Here is a 15372-nt window from a genome sequence, read left to right on the forward strand (position 1 = left end):
TCACCTCTGCAACACCTCTCTTTACAGATTTCACCTCTGCAACATCTCTTTTTAAAGATTTCATCTCTGCAACATCTCTCCTCAATTACACCTCTGCAACATCTCTCAACATCTTGTCAATGTCGCCTCTGCAATATCTCTCCTACAGGCCTTCTTCTCTCCTCTGACACTGCTACCTGCCTCGTACAGACCTTTATCACCCCATTCCTGGACTATGGCAATAGCCACTGGGGGGGTCTGCCTGCCCCAAGTCTCTCCACTCTAGGCCATCCTCCATTCAGCCATCAAAGTGATTTTCCTAAAGCGCAGGTCCGACCATGTCACCCCCTACTCGATAAACTCCAGTGGCTTCCTATCACCATCAATCCAGTGAACCCTGGCTGTTCTATGAACAAGCCCCTCCACCTCTGGGCTCTGGGCATTCTCTCTGGCCATCCCCCAGGCCTGGAATGCTCTCCCTTCTCCGCTCCGACTACTGAACTCTCTAGCTTCCTTCAAGTCACAGATAAAACCTCACCTAGTCACAGGGGAGGGGGGCAGAGTAATAGATTTGGGTTTTGAACCCCAGGTCACAGAAGACCAGAGCTGGGAAGGTCTTGGAGGTCACAGAGTCCAACCTCCTCATTTCACAGATGTGGGAAACAGGGCCAAATGAAGTGACTTGTCCATGGTCAAGCGGGCACAGTCAGCGTTCAGCTGGTCCAGGAGACCAGCCAGGTCTCTTCCGGATGGGCAGACTTTGTCAGCCGACTGACACAGGTCACTGTCCTAGAGTCTCCTGAAGGATTTACAAGCACATCCTTGGACCAGTATCAGCGCCCATGTGGACACAAATTGAAGTTAGTTCTCATTCCTGGAAAGGAGAGTAATTTGTGATTCTGAACCCATGGCAAACATCATTATGGAATAAGACCTTAAAGACCATTGAGTCATTTTACAGATGAGGAAACCGAGGATGGGGGGGAGCAGCTGACTCATCCAAGGTCAGTAAAGAGTAAGTGACAGAGCCCTCCCTCCCCCCATGACTCCTTATCTGCCTCACTCTTGGAGGTTTCTGTTAACATTTAAAAGCTGGACAATCTATAAAACAGGCTTGTTCCTAGCAGGATTCTTTCCTGTGGCAGCACCAGCTTTGCCATGAAGTGGGGTGGGGTGTGCAACTAGAGCGCTGAAGCTTCTCTGGGTCAGAGATGCCAAGATGTGGGCAAGGCCCAGCCCAGGAAGCACCCCAGGTCTGGTCCCCCCAGCCTGGGATGCTGCCCAGAGGCCAGAGCAGGCTTCTATGGCTTGGGCTGGCCAGTTCCCAGAGCAACAGGGCTCCTGGGGGGCCGGGATGCTCTGGCTTCCCAGCATCAAGATGTCTTCAAGCCAAAGAGCTGGCCAGGCCTTGGCCTCCACCTGCAGACACACCTGGCTGCCCTTTCAGCTCCCCCTTTTCCAAATTCTGTCTCCAGGCATCCACCTTAAGACAGAGGAACACTTTGCCATCCTGGCAAACGTGCTCAGTTCCTACGGTCCTTGGTCACAGAATTTCAGGGCTGCCAGAGAGCCCGACCAGATAGATTCCAGCTCCTCTGAGGCCTCAGGGACATCTGGGCCACCCCACGCTGCAACATGTCTTCCCCGGGATGCCCTGACAAGGAGTGGTCCAGCCTCTTCCTAGGGGCGATAGCGCTCCCCCCAAGGGCCAGAGCTCTCAGCTCCAGGATAGCTCAGGTGGCTGGGAAGGTTTTCCTGTTCTCAAGCCCAAAGCAGCTCCTCCCCCTGCTCTGATCCTGCCCTCCAAGGCTAACGAAGACCTCATTCAGGGGGCTAGTCACCTCCAGATACTCGATGGAAACTCTCTTGTATGGGTCAAAAATAACTGAAGAACAGCCAAGGACTGATTTGTTAACTTCAGATAGAGTCCAGCCCCGCCCATCACCTGCCTAGACCAGCCTCCTCACCTTCTCTCTTATGGTACCAAGGCCAGAAGGTTCCAGCCTAGTTAGGCAAGGTGACCCTCACGCTGTGTTTGCCCTGACTCTTCTGGGATTCAAGGGGCCAGCGTGGGACCACAGCAAACAGAAAGGGCTCTCCCGCTAGGTGCCCTGTACGAGGAGAGCACCTTGGGGCTCCGGCCCAGGGAAGGCACCCTCCTGCTCCAAGCTGGACCCCATGCTCCTGGATCCTCTCGCTGAGGGCTCGGCAGCTCCCAGGTACCGGAGCACCTTGCCTGCTGAACAGCATACCAAGGGAAGGGGGTTCTCTCACCAGCCTGTGGCTGAGTAGGGCAGAGCCAGGGGTGGGGTAGTACCCCCGGAAGAGCGACTGCGGCAGGGCCCCCATGAGGAGTCCTGAGAGCGTCCTGGCCCTGATAGGGCCATAGCAGCGACAGCCAGCAGCCTCTCCTGGGGCCCTGGAGCTGAGCCCTCAGGAGATGGCCCGGCCCTCCTGCTTCACTGACCAAGACTGACCCTGGACAAGGTTATGCACTTGGCCCCCACCCCCATCCTCCACTCCATTGTTAGGGGTCTATCTCCCATTTCCCTGGGGAACTTTCCCCACATGCGAGCTCCACAGCCCTATGGAAATGCTCCCAGAAAAGACCTTTAGACAGCCTGGGGTCTGGCCAGGCCTCCCTTGCTGTGGCTGGTCCTGGGGAAACAGAGTTTTTGAACCCAAGTATAGGATTTTATATGGCTCTGTTCAACTGCATTTGGTTAGGTTTGGCCCAGTGTTTTAGCTTGTCGATCGAGAAATCAGTCAACAATCACCTACTATGTGCTAAGCCTTGGACAAGGCTCTGGAGTACAAAGACCAGAGGTCCCACCCTCAAGCAGGGGGCATCCTATGGGAGGTAGAGACAGCACCTGCACATAGGCTGAGGTAAACACAATAGACTGGAATGAATTCATGGGAGTTTGGGGCATTAGAGAAAGCTAAGAGGTGGGGGATGGAGCGGCAGGGAGGGCTACCTTCATGTGAAGGTGGTCCGAAGCCGGACCTTGAAAGGAGCCAGGTTTAGAGGGAAAGGCCAGAGCAGAGGACAGGGCACCCTTCGACTGAACAGTCAGCACAGATGCGTGATAGACACAAAACCAACTCAGAAACACTTCCGAGTGTAACAAATGGCCCAACCATCTGTGCAGGTGAGCACAGACAGAGCCAAGACGAATTGCAGCGCTCTGACACCGGACTGTCCCCTGGGCGTCCGCTGCACCCCTGAGCTTCCGGCCACCTGGCAGTCCAATAAACCATCTATCCTTCATCCATGATGTTGGCGAGGCCACGCAGGCCCCTGGGGCACTTCCTTCCAATCAACCAGTAATGACTGCCTTCTCCCGCCCTCCAGGAAAACGTTGGAGACACTCATTTAAAGGAAGGCACGGAACAGAGACCAGGTAAGTGGGGGAGGAATGCCCTGTAGAGGGTGGTAACGACTTCGGGGGGGGGGGGCGTTGGGGGCCCTCAGCCTTCCGTGTTTGCTCCCCCAGGGCAATGCACCCACCCTCCCCAGTCACATTGGGGTCTTGGAGATGGTTCCGTGGTGACAAACTCAGGAGAGGCCTGGTAGTTGATGACTGCCCGCTGCCGTCTTTGCTGGGCCTGCCGGCCCCTGCTTGGTATGAATCACCCCAGCCTTCTACCACCCTGGCTCCTGTCCGGCCATGGGGTGGGGGCTGGCCCTGGGAGGCCCTCAGGCTTGGGCCCAACAGCAGAAGGTAAACAAATCTCACACAACCACAAGGGGGCTTTGCAGATGTTTACCTGGAAGCAGGCGCATTTCGAGGAATAAAATGTCACAGCTTGTCTTTCCTCCAGGCCTCTATTAAGATGTTTCTTGTCAGATAGATGCAGCCACGGCTTGAGTGCCTACCATGTGCAGGGCACTGCGCTAAGTCAGCCCCATTCACTTTTCTTTCGATCGCTACAGTGCCCAGCTCAGAGTCAGGAGACTGGGTTCAACTGCCACTCTGGGCCAGTCCCTAGATCTCGGCGCCCCAGGCCTGGCTCTGAGGGGGCAGTCAGAGGGCTCCGTCTCCCCTACATCTCTCCTGGGGCACAGAGCCTCATCTCAGCGCTCAGAAATGACCAAGAAGGGCTGGGTGGCTCAGAGGCCTTGGCCTCAGCTGGCCATGGAGGGGAGCTCCCTGCTTCCTTCCCCTCTACACAGATGACTCCCCAGAGAACGAGCCTTTCAGACACACCACAGAGGGTAGAAGGCAGGCTGGGCTAGCCTTAGACCTCTTCCTGGACCACAGTTAGGCCGGGAAGATGAGACTGAAGCTGTCCCCCTCCCCCAGTCCCTCGATCTGCTGGCTCCCCAGGGAGTCGACTGCCCATGCTGCGAGGACTCGGGGTGCAGGAGTGGGTCGTGAGGCGGGTCCAAAGGCGAGCGAGGGCCCTGACCTTGGCTGAGCAGTGGGCAGGCTGCGGGGCTTGGTCCAGGCACCCCTCCCCCCAGCTTGAGGGGTTCCTCCAGGAGAGAGTTTCTCCTATGAATGAGTCTGAATGACTTCCTAGGGTTTCTGATGGGAAGCCCCTAGCGACCATTCCCTAAGGCACAGCGTCCTGCACACAGTATGTGCTAAATGAACGTTCGTGGCATTGAATATGGAAAAAGCCGGGCTGACCCCAGACAACAGCGCCTGCTCAGGAGCAGCTCTTTGGAATGGGCCTTTCTGCTCGATTCTCTAAGCATTTACGGAGGCCTTCCGCAGGTCAGGAATGTGTTCCTGGGAATACAAAGGCTCAAAGGAAAAGCGGCCTGCCCTCCACAAGCTGACAGTCACAGTCCATCCGTCCCTTCTTTCTGACCTGCATAAACGCTTTAACCCTAGGAGTCACCAAAGGGCTGAAAGCTCTCCGGGACTGGGGCTCTCTCCAGGGTGGAGCCTACCCGGCACAGCAGCCCCCACCTCGCCCCTCATCCCCCCGCCAGCACCCTGGGGTCTTTGCTGGAGTGCTCTGCTTGTCTGGACCCTGGCCTGGGGAGGGCTGGGGCACCAGGGCTGAGAGCCAGCTCCAGGCTCCCTTGGGAGCACACGCTCCGCCACGCCTCCAGCCTGGCACGTTCCTTCACCACCCAACGAGGCAGGGTGGGTGCCGAGACTCAGGCTCTGCTGAAGCTCTTGGCTTTCTGTTTTCACCTGTGGAATTCCCTCCTTGGATGCCCTCCCGACCAATGCCCCCCGCCCCTGTGCCCACCACCAAAGGCAAATGCCTGGCTGCCCTCTAGGTCCTGGGTGAAAATACTGCCTCAGCCTGAGCGACTGTCACAAAAGAGGAGTCTGTGTGGGCGCCCCCAGACAGTCCTGTCCCCCGCCCATGGGCCGGACCCAGGAGCGGGAAGAGGCCCTCTTTCCATGACCCCATGGGGGGTGGGGTGAGAGCTCGGGGACTCTGGGGGCTGGGCCCACTTCTCCTTCCTGCTTTCCACATCACTGTAATTTTACAGAACTAGGGTGAGGGTGGGGGCAATGGAGACAGGGAGCTTTGCACTCTGGCTTAGGCGAGAAAACTCGACCAAAAACAGGAACTGCCCCCACCTACTACCCCCCACTCGTCACTGGAGGCTTGTGCAACGGGATTGTGTGGGAGGCCACGGATACATTACCGTGAGAGGACAGCGCCAGGGTTAGGGCCCCTGAAAATGAGGGGTCAGGCAGGCAGAGCCCATCTAGTAAAATCACCACTGTACAGTACTTATTCAGGGCCCCAGCCATCAAACCCCCAAAAGATGAGCTTTGAGAGCTAGAAAAGGGATTGAAATCTGCATCTAGAGGAATAAAGGGGCTGGAGTATCTAGGGAATCATGACAAACAAGGCAGGGAGGAAGGGGTCCATCAGTACCAGGTCTGTCTAAGCAATGTGGACCTGCGCAGTGATCTCGGGTGTGAAAAAACCAGCTCTCGGAGAAGGGCTCCGGATGGAATGGAAAACTGCAGAGCAGTCTGGCAGAAACAGGCCAAGACAAGCATCTCACACCACGCCCCCCCCCCCCCCCCCCCCACGATGGGGAGGGGATTTAGAGGCCAGCAGGGATATCGCAAACAAACCAGAGGCTTCTGGTAGGAGCGCCTGTCCAGTGCATGACCAAGTAGGAGACAGAAATGGTCACAGAAGGTAAACGGACAATTCCGATTAAACATCATTGAAAAGTTTTTGCACAAACAAATCCAGTGCAACATGGACAGCTTAAACTCAACAGGTCCAAAGCAGAATGCATTCTCTTTCCCCCTAAATCCTCAACCCCAACCCCTTGCCTGTTACTGTAGAGGGCAGCCCCTCCTCCCAGGCCCTCAGGCCCCCAACCTACGAGTATGCTGGACTCTTCACTCTCTCACCCTCTATATCCAATAAGGTGCCAAGGCCTGCCATTTCACCTCTGTAACATCTCCCTTCTCTCCTCCCACACTGCCCCACCCTGGTCCAGACACCAGGACTACAGCAATAGCTGCTGGGAGGGAGAGATCTGCCTGCCTCAGGCTCTCCCCGCTCCAGTCCATCTTCCATTCAGCCACCAAAGTGCAGGTTAGACCCCCACCCCCTCACTCAATAAACTCCCCAGGCTCCCTATGGCCTCCAGGATCAAACACTGAATCATGTTTGGGCTTCAAAGAGCTTTACAATGTGACCCCTTCTGGCCTTTCTCCAAGGACTCCGTGATTCACTGAGTTCAAGTAGGACACTTGTCTCCCTCCTCCAGACATTTTCTCTAGCTGCCCATCATCCACGGCTGGAACGCTCTGCCTCCTAAGGCAGCCTGGTGGCACAGTGGGTAGAGAGTACTATAGTAGTGCCACTGGGTGGTACACTGGGTCTAGAGTCAGGAAGACCCGAGTTCAAGTTCAGCTTTGGATACTTATTAGCTGTGTGACCCTGGGCAAGTCATTTCACCTGTTTGCCTTAGTTTCCTCAACCGTAAAATGGAAATCATGATAGCACCTACTTCACAAGCTTGTTATATGCATCAGATAAGACCATATTTGTAAAAGGCTTAGCACAGCACCCAGCATACAGCAGGTACTCTATAAATGCTTATCCTCTCCCCCTTCCCGGCTCCCTTCAGGTCTCATTTCAAGTCCTGGCTTCTACCAGAAGACTTTTCTGACTTCCCTTAATACCAGTGCCTTCGCTCCGTGACTATCCCGTTCATCCATCCGTATCTTGTTTGCATGCTGGTTCCTCATCAGTCCCTGAGCTTCCTGAGAACAGGGACTGGCTTTTGCCTTTCTTTACCTCCTATACCCAGAGCTTATCATAAGCCTTGGCACCTAGTAAGGAATTAATAAATGCAAGCTGACTGACAGTTAACATTAAAAAGAAAGCAGCTGACTAGGAAAAAGGAGGGAGCTGGTGGCTGGGTGGAGACAGCACTGGGCTTGGAGCCAAGACCTGAATTCAAATCCAGCCTCAGACACTGACAGCTGTGTGACCCTGGGCCAGTCACTTAGCCAGCTGGTGGTGCCTGCATCACCTTCGACGCGGGTTATGTGCAAACACACAGCAGTCTCCCCTAGAATGGAAGCTCCTTGAGGCCAGGCCTGTTACATTTCCAGAGGAGGCCATCTCCAGTCCTCCTGATCTATCTCTGGCCACTGGACCCAGAGCTCCTGAGGAGAGAGTGAGGCTGAAGACTGCCTCACCTCAAGTCAATTCACCAGCAAACAAAACAACTGTATTTCCAGTCCTAGGATAGGGCCTAGCCACACAGGAAGGTTTGTTGATTGACTGGTAGATTGAGACCCTGAGGGTAGGGGCAGAGACGGAGAGGCAGCTCTCAGGTGGAGGGAGTGAGGAGGTGGCCCAGCTGAAGGGGCCAGGGTCTGGGTCAGGGCCCTGGGGCTGCTCCCCAAGTTGACCTGATGCTCTGGAGGCCTGGCAAACCAGCTCCCATGAGTCAGAAAATTTATGCGTGGAAACCTCTGGGGCCCCGAGGGGAAATTCTGAGGCTTTGCAGCCAGGCTTCCTTCCCCCCTCCCCAGCCTCCAGTGGTTTCAAGAGTGAAAACCCAACACTTCCTCCCCTAATGAGTAAAGGAGGTTTGAGAGGCCGCTTCCTCAGCCCTCCTTCTGGGCCTGAAGCCTCCAGCACCCTGGGGGCCTTGTTCCTTCTGACCCACAGCCAGCCTTCTCCAACATGGCTTTCTCTTAGCCAAGGAACCTCAGGGATCAGCTGACCCCCTGGGGGGCCAGGGGCAGATGACCGGTCCAAGGTGATGCAGTGACTCAAATCCACATTCTACCTGGCCCAGCCACACTGGGCCACCTGCCCTGCTCTGCATCGTCCGTCCACCTGCTTTCCCAAAGAGTAGCCATCTCTAGCCCTGGGTGTTTTCTCCTGCCATTCCCCATGCCTGGAAGCTTGTCCCTCCTTGGCTTCCTCTGAATCCATCCAGAAGCCTTCTCTAAGCCCTCTTAGTTCCAGCCCTCCCCCAGGTTAATCATTTCCTATTTATCCCACTCAGAGCTGGCTTTGTATACACTTGCCTCGTTCTCTGTTGTCTTGTTTTGCTTTTTAAGAGGCTGTTCTCTGCCCATTTCTTACCTAGCCTTAATCACTGAATAGGTGTTGCCTCGGTCAAACTGAGACCTGGGATAGACTTTCACTTGAAAAAGTCAAGGTCGTCTCCCTCCCTTCCCCCCCCCCCCCCCCCCCCCGGCCATCTGCAGTCATCCTGACCTGTATCTGGCCACTGGGCCCGGATGGCTCCTGGGCAGAGGTGAGGTTGGTGACCTTGCAAAGCCCTCCCATCAATCCAATCCAATCGCAGGTCCTGGTATCACCTCCCAAGTGTCAGGGTCCTCTTAGAGAAGGACAGGGCGGCAGCAATTTGCCTGATTGTAAACTCCTGGAGGGCAGGGGCTGTCTTTTGCCTTAAGGAATATTTACTGATTGATTGATTGAATTTCCTCTCCTGGGCTCCCTAAATAGGAGGGGTGGGAACGTGGGTCAATCTGGCCTTTAGCTCTAATTAAGCACCCTCTTACTACCTGGGCACGCCCAATCAACCCTCAAGCATTGAAGAGCATTGATGAAGTCCCCAAAGCCTGCCCTGGCTCAGCCTCCAGCTTAGGGGGGAATGCTCTGGAAGGGGGGCACTGACTCCCACCCAGTAGAGAATGGCTGGCCCCCAATGTCTAGAAAGGCCCGAGGGGGTGGAGGGAGAGGGTGCCTCAGGAGGGATTAGGGCCTTCATCCACCTCTCACTCTAGGCAAGGCCCTGGACCTCAGTGTCCTGTCTATAACTCGGGGCTCAGAGGGGGCGGGCAGCAGCAGAGAAGAGGGCTTGCCTTCCAGAGGTCAGCCCTGCCCTCCCCCAAAGCCAGTCTCTGATCAGGAACGGAGACAGGAAAGCCCCCTGAGCACAGGGCACTTGGTCAGGAGCCAGGCCCTGGAGCAGCTGTCTGTTGTCTCCTGGGGCAGGGGTGGGGGGGACCACATCTGGTCTGGATTCCAGCAGGAGACAGCCAGAAGGGGAACACCTGAGCAAACTGGCAGGAGAGGAAATAAGCATTTATTAAGTGCCTACCGTACAACAATCTGGTGCTATCATAATCCTCATTTTACAGCCAAGGAAACTGGGGCAGACAGAGGTTAAGGGACTTGCCCAGGGTCACAGGGACAGAAAGTGTTTGAGGCCAGATTTGAACTCGGGTCTTCCTGACTCCAGGCCCAGCACTCTATCCACTGGACCACCTGGCTGCATGGACATTGCCTGGCACCCTTTCTAGGAATGGCATCCCAGAGTCAGGCCAGAAAGCACGGCCCCTGAGGAGAGACTCGAGTCCCAGCTGGGCGCGGGACCCAGAGAGGTCTGCAAGCAGGGAAGGGGCAGGTGACTGGCTAAAGTCCACCAAGCCAGCAGGCATCATTGTGAGGGCTTGCGATGGCAGCTGGGCCAAGGAGATGAAGGTTGAGGCGGCAACTCCCAGCTCTGAGATGCCAGAGCAGCAGCCCAGCCCCTGAGGGCAAAGCAGGGAGCACAGCCAGAAGCCTGTTCCCCCCGGGGCAGGGGGCCTGGCTAGCTGTGGCCCAGTCCTCCCAGAATCTGGGGTGGGGGGGCTGAGCCTCCAGGTGCAGTCACAAGCCTGGCCAGGGAGGGGGTGGGCTTCCACGGGAGCCCAGACAAGCAGCCACCCGTCTAACCTCTGCCTGAAGGGTTTTGGTGAAGGGGAGCCCACTGCCTTCCCAGGCCGACAGAGGTCGAGGAGCCACTCTCCAGCCCAAGCTCAGTCTGCCCTCCGAGGCTCCCCTGAACCTTCATTCACAGTCAAGAACCAGAGACTTCTCCAGAGGGGAGACACCTTCACAATCATCCAAGTCCAGCGGGGAAACCGAGGCCCACCGAGCTTAAATGACTTGTCCAAGGCGGGGCACCTGGTTGGCTAGAGGCAGGACTAGAGCTCGGGTGTCCCGATGGCTAGTCCATGACCTCCTCCCTGGGGTCACCGCATTGTTCCCAACCTCAGTTTCATCATCTGTGAAATGGGGATGGGGCAAGACTAGAGGACCAGCTCCTCTGTGACCCCAACAGGAAGCAGCTCCAGGCTCCCAAGAAGTTAATGTCTTTGGATGGAACGGGTCACGCGCTAGCCGGACCTGGAAGGGCTGGCCAGACATCTGGGGGGGGGGGGCAGCGAAGAGGGGCAGAGGGGGAGGCAGAGAAGGGGGAACCCCTCCAGGCAGGAGAACCCTCACTTTTCTAAGACCTCAGGATACATCACCCCAGGCCTCTCTTCAGGGCTTCAATCCAAATCCTCCCACTCGGAGCACTGGGTCTGCTCCGTCCTGGATAGGCTGAGCAAAAGTTACTAGTGGAGAGACCAACCTGAAGAACTGAGGCCCAGAGACGGGACGGTACGGGACTTGCCCAGGGTCACCTAGCCAGGTGGGGCCCGAGGCCTCAGTTTCCCCGGTAAGATAAAGACGACAGACGCCATGGTGCCCGACTGCAGACAGACCCCAGCCTTACCATTCTGGTGCCTTCCTCCCTCCAGCTCAGCCCTCCTGGGGTGGAAGGCCAGGGGAGGGGGCCAAGTCACTTAGGGGCAGTCCGGCAGGGGCGGGGCGGGTCTTTCTCCTTCTCCAGCCCCTGGAGGGGGAGCAGGAAGAGGCGACCTGCCCCGGGGGTGGGTGGGGGTCTGGGAGGAGCAGAGGGATTCCGTCCCGGCTCTGGGGGAGAGATGCCCAGCCCGGCTGTGCCCCAGCCCCTGCCTCACCCCAGGGATCGGACACTCGCCTCTGCTCATCTAAAACCCGCTCTGGTTCAGGGGACAGTCCTTGGCTGACCCCAGGCCGCCATTTGAGGTAAGTACAAGCAGCTGCAGCAGCTGGGCCTGGGTCTGTGGACACTTCCTGGCTGGGTGACCCTGCCTAAGTCCCACACTCCGGTGTCTGCCCGCTGGGGACGCCGTGAGGGCCCAGCGATCACTCAGCCAAGCGCCCGGCGCGTGGTAGGTGGTCTGTGAACACTCATTCCCTTCTGCTGGCGCCTCTCTCCCCCTGCTCCGCCCAAGATGCCCGGCACAACGGGATGCAGTGGGAGGGAGGAAGTGAGCTGCCCGTCCTTAAACAGCAAGCCGGCCCAGGGGTTTCCAGGGGCTTTCCGCCCAGAAGAGCCATCACCTGGCGGAGCCTGCAGGAAGGCTCGCCCCCTCCTGGCCCTGGCTGCAAACTGCCGAGGTGCTCCCAGGGCCCGCCGAGCTGGGCAGGGCGGGCACCCCTCTCCCTGCCCGCTTCGAGACTCTGTGACCCACACTGCCAAAGGGCTCGTCTTTGCCAGGCTCGCAGAGCCAGTGTGGCTCAGTGGTCAGGGCTGGCGCTGGAGACAGGAAGGCTGGACTAGCTGTGTGACCCTGGGCAGGTCCCTTTGCCTGTCAGCCTCGGTTTCCCTGTGTGTGACCCCGGACCAAGAACCAGCGTGTGGGGCAGGTGCCACCCTTACCCCCACTTTACAGATGCAGAAACTGAAGCCCAGGGAGGGTGAGCGACTTCCTCAGGGGGACACCTAGGAAGTGGCTCAGGAGGATTTGAACTCGGGACTTCCAACCCGAGCGAGGCCCCCCAGCAGGAGGCAGTGCTTTCTCATTCCCTGGGGCCAAACATAATGCCTTTCCCTTCTCTCTTCAGGGCTCCCCTTTTAACAGCTGCTAAACTGAGGCTCATGGGCGGCTGAAGCATCTTGCCCAGGGCCTCAAGGTCAAGTCAACTAGCATTTATGAAGCGCCTACTATGTGCCAGGGACAGCTGGGTGGCACTGCGGAGGCTGGAGCACCAAGAAGACCTGAGTTCAAATGCTGCCTCAGTCATGTCCTAGCCGTTTGACCTTGGGCAAGTCACTTAACCCTGCCTGCCTCAGTCTCCTCATCTGTAAAATAAGCTGGAGGAGAACGCATCTTTACCAAGGAAACTCCAAATGGGCTCAGGGAGAGTGCACAGAGTGGACACTGCGCCAGGAGCTGGGCCAAGCCCCTGCCCTCAGGGGGCTTGGCAATCTAATGGGGGGGCATACACCGTGCAAACAGCTGGACAGGCCCCGGACCTCGGCTCTGGCCAGGGGCAGCCGGAGAGGATTGCCGGGAGCCCTGGGGGGAAAGGCCCGGCTCCCCTTCCTCCTTCCAGGGCTCCCGGCTGGCTGGGGGGAGGGGAGCGCGGCAGGCCAGGAAGCCGGCCCCTCCCCCCGGCTCCGGCGGAGGTGGGGGGCTGCGGGCGCGGATCGGGGCATGTTCTTTCACCCTCCTCTCGGGCCCTGCGCAGCCCCCCTCTCCAGGAAGGCTCTACGACCCTCCGAGGCTCCCGGGGAAGCGGGGAGGGGCGGCGGGTTCTAATTCTGTTCCGAGTGCCCTGCGGCCTCAGTTTCCTCTTCTGTAAAAAGAGGGCCTCCAGTTCCGCCCGCCTCCGGACTAAACCCGCACCCACGAGGGGCCCCTCATGGGGCAATCCGGGACAGCCAGGACGGGGCGAGCCGCCGGAAGGGAGCGCGCATGGGCGAAGCCTGCCTCCCGGGGGGGGGGGGCGCCGCGGCGGGCCCCCTCCTTGGCTCGGCCCCGCCCCTTCCCACTTCCCCAAAAGGAGCCCGGGCGGTGCCGCGGAACTCACGTGCGCAGGGCCTTGTTTCTGGGCGGCGGGTGTGAGCACGTGACGGGCTCGGCCGGGTTCCGGAGACTCGGCATGGTGGGCAAAGCGAGGCGGCCCCGGGCCAGGCTGCACGCAGCCGCGGTGAAGGCGGCCCGCCCGGCCCCGAGCGCCAAGGAGGCAGAGGCGTCGGTGGCGGCAGCGGCGACGACCACGACCGCGGAGGCGACAGCACGGAGTGGAGCAGGGGGACAGGTAAGGCCGGCGCACCGCAGGCGGGACCACCGGAGCCGGGAGGGGGGGAATGTGAGCAGGGGGGAGCGGCACTTGGTACGCTCCAAGCGGGAGCCCTGGTTGGGTGCGCTCTCGCGAGAGCGACAGGGGGCGCGCCGGAGCCGGAAGAGAGGAGAAAGCGAGGGAGCGGGCCGTACCAAGTCACATGCCGGCGGGGGCGGGGAAAGGGAGCACGGGAGATAGTACGGTCCTTGTCTAGCAGCTGGCGTGCTCTCAAGAGAGCGGCAGAGGGCGCGCAAGAGCCGGAGCCGAGGTGGTGGGGCGAGCGGGGGAGTGGGCTGTACCGACCCCTGAGCTCTAGGGGAGCGTTCGGGAAGCGCGGCCACTGCCTCGGTCGGGCTGCCTTCAGATCGCTCTGCACCTGTCAGTACTGGTACAGTTGGCCGGGTGCCAGCGCTGGGCCATTCTCCTCTGCCCAGAGCCGGAGGGGTCTCTGTCTCGGGAAGGCCCCGCAGCTCTCTCCTGGAGACCCTCTGTTGTGAACCTAAGCCCTCCTCTCCCATCCCTTGGCTGTCACTGCAGAGGACGGCGCTGTCCTTCCAGTCCCTCCGGCTGGGACCACCCGCAGCCGGCGGCGTGCGAAAGCCTGTCTGTTTCACCTCTGTGTGTCTTGTCCGTTTCTCCTCCGCTGTGTGTCTTGTCCGTTTCTCCTCCGCTGTGTCTTGTCCGTTTCTCCTCCGCTGTGTGTCTTGTCCGTTTCTCCTCCAGGTCAGTCTCTCCTCTGCCAGTTTCACTTCACCTCCCCACACCCTCCCAAATTCTCCCCCTTCTCTCGGTCTGGCCCTGCTCCCGCCCCCGCCCTGGTGCAGGTCTTGCTCACATCATGCCTGGACTATGGCCACAGCCGCTGGGGAGGGTCTGCCTGCCTCCAGTTTCTCCCACTCCGGTCCATCTTCCATTCAGCCACCAAAGTGATCTCCCTGAAGCCCAGTCTCGCCACTCACCCCCTACACGTAAGCTCCAGGGGCTCCCTCTGGCCTCCAGGACAAAATCCTCTGTTTGACCTTCAAGGCCCTTTAAAACCCAGCATCCTCCTCCCTTTCCAGGCTTCCTACACCTTGCTCCCCTTCACGTTCCAAGAACAAGACCCCCCATCTCTGTCTGGGCTTTTTCTCTGGCCATCCCCCAGTCCTGGAACACTCTCCCCCTGCTCTAATTACTGAGCTCTCCTTTATGTCCCATCTAAAATCCTACCTCCTCCAGGAAGCCTCCAGGGCCTTCCCTCTGTTCATCATTCCCTCCTTAGTCTGTCTCCAGGCTTGCTTTGTCTAGATTTGTTTGCATGCTGCCCCATTAGATTATAAGCTCCTCCAAGGCAGGGACTGTCTTTTGCATCTGGCACATTGTAGGTACTTAATCAGTGTTGACTGACTGGATTCCTGCAGACTGACAGCCTTAGCAGGCAAGCCAGGACTTCTTCAGTGGTGACCCCTGTGGAGACCTCCAGGAGGAGTCAGGATGTCTGCACAGTTCCCTGCTCATCTCATTTCAAGTCTTCTTTCAGCCCGCTGCCTGCTTACCCTCCCCTCCGAGGCTGATGGGACTACTTACTGGCTTAATTAAAATAAGTCTAATTAAAGCCTGGAGATCCTGGCTGCAGGAGGCCTCCCAGGAGATATACCTGAGTGGGGATGGAAACTTGCCCTGCCGGCGCATGGGAGTCTGAGCTTTCCTGCCCTCCCTCCCCCAGATGCCAGGGGTCACCGGCCTCCCTCCCTCAGAGTGGCTTGGGGGCTTGAGGCCTTTAGGGAGGAGAGAGACGAGGGTTGGACTAGAGGCTGCCCGATAGCCTGGAATTCTGTGAAATCACATTTGTAGCCCTCTGGGTAGGTAGAAAGGAATGGCATCTGTGATGCAGAAGAAGCCAGGGAGAAGGCAGATGGATCTTGTAGAAGCCTGGGATGGGCAGGAGAGATTGGAGGGAGGGTCCACACACCTAGAGCCCCAACTGCCATGCCTGGCTTCTCATAGGGATGGAGCCTCCAGGTTGTGGTCAGGTGGGTGAGAAGGGGGGGG

At 58.4% G+C, this 15372-nt stretch overlaps 1 protein-coding gene across 1 annotated transcript in view; it reads left to right on the top strand.

The window, feature by feature from the left end:
• The first annotated feature begins 13210 nt into the window (after positions 1-13210).
• Positions 13211-15372, top strand: part of FAM207A (family with sequence similarity 207 member A) — a 54294-nt gene continuing 52132 nt past the window's right edge. The window contains exon 1 of the mRNA XM_027857401.1: positions 13211-13317. The gene's annotated coding sequence lies outside the window, so the exon portion shown is untranslated. The remainder of the gene's footprint in view (positions 13318-15372) is intronic.

The sequence above is a fragment of the Vombatus ursinus genome, unplaced genomic scaffold (assembly GCF_900497805.2).
Source record: "Vombatus ursinus unplaced genomic scaffold, bare-nosed wombat genome assembly UNPS02012147.1, whole genome shotgun sequence".
Classification (NCBI taxonomy): Eukaryota; Metazoa; Chordata; class Mammalia; order Diprotodontia; family Vombatidae; genus Vombatus; species Vombatus ursinus.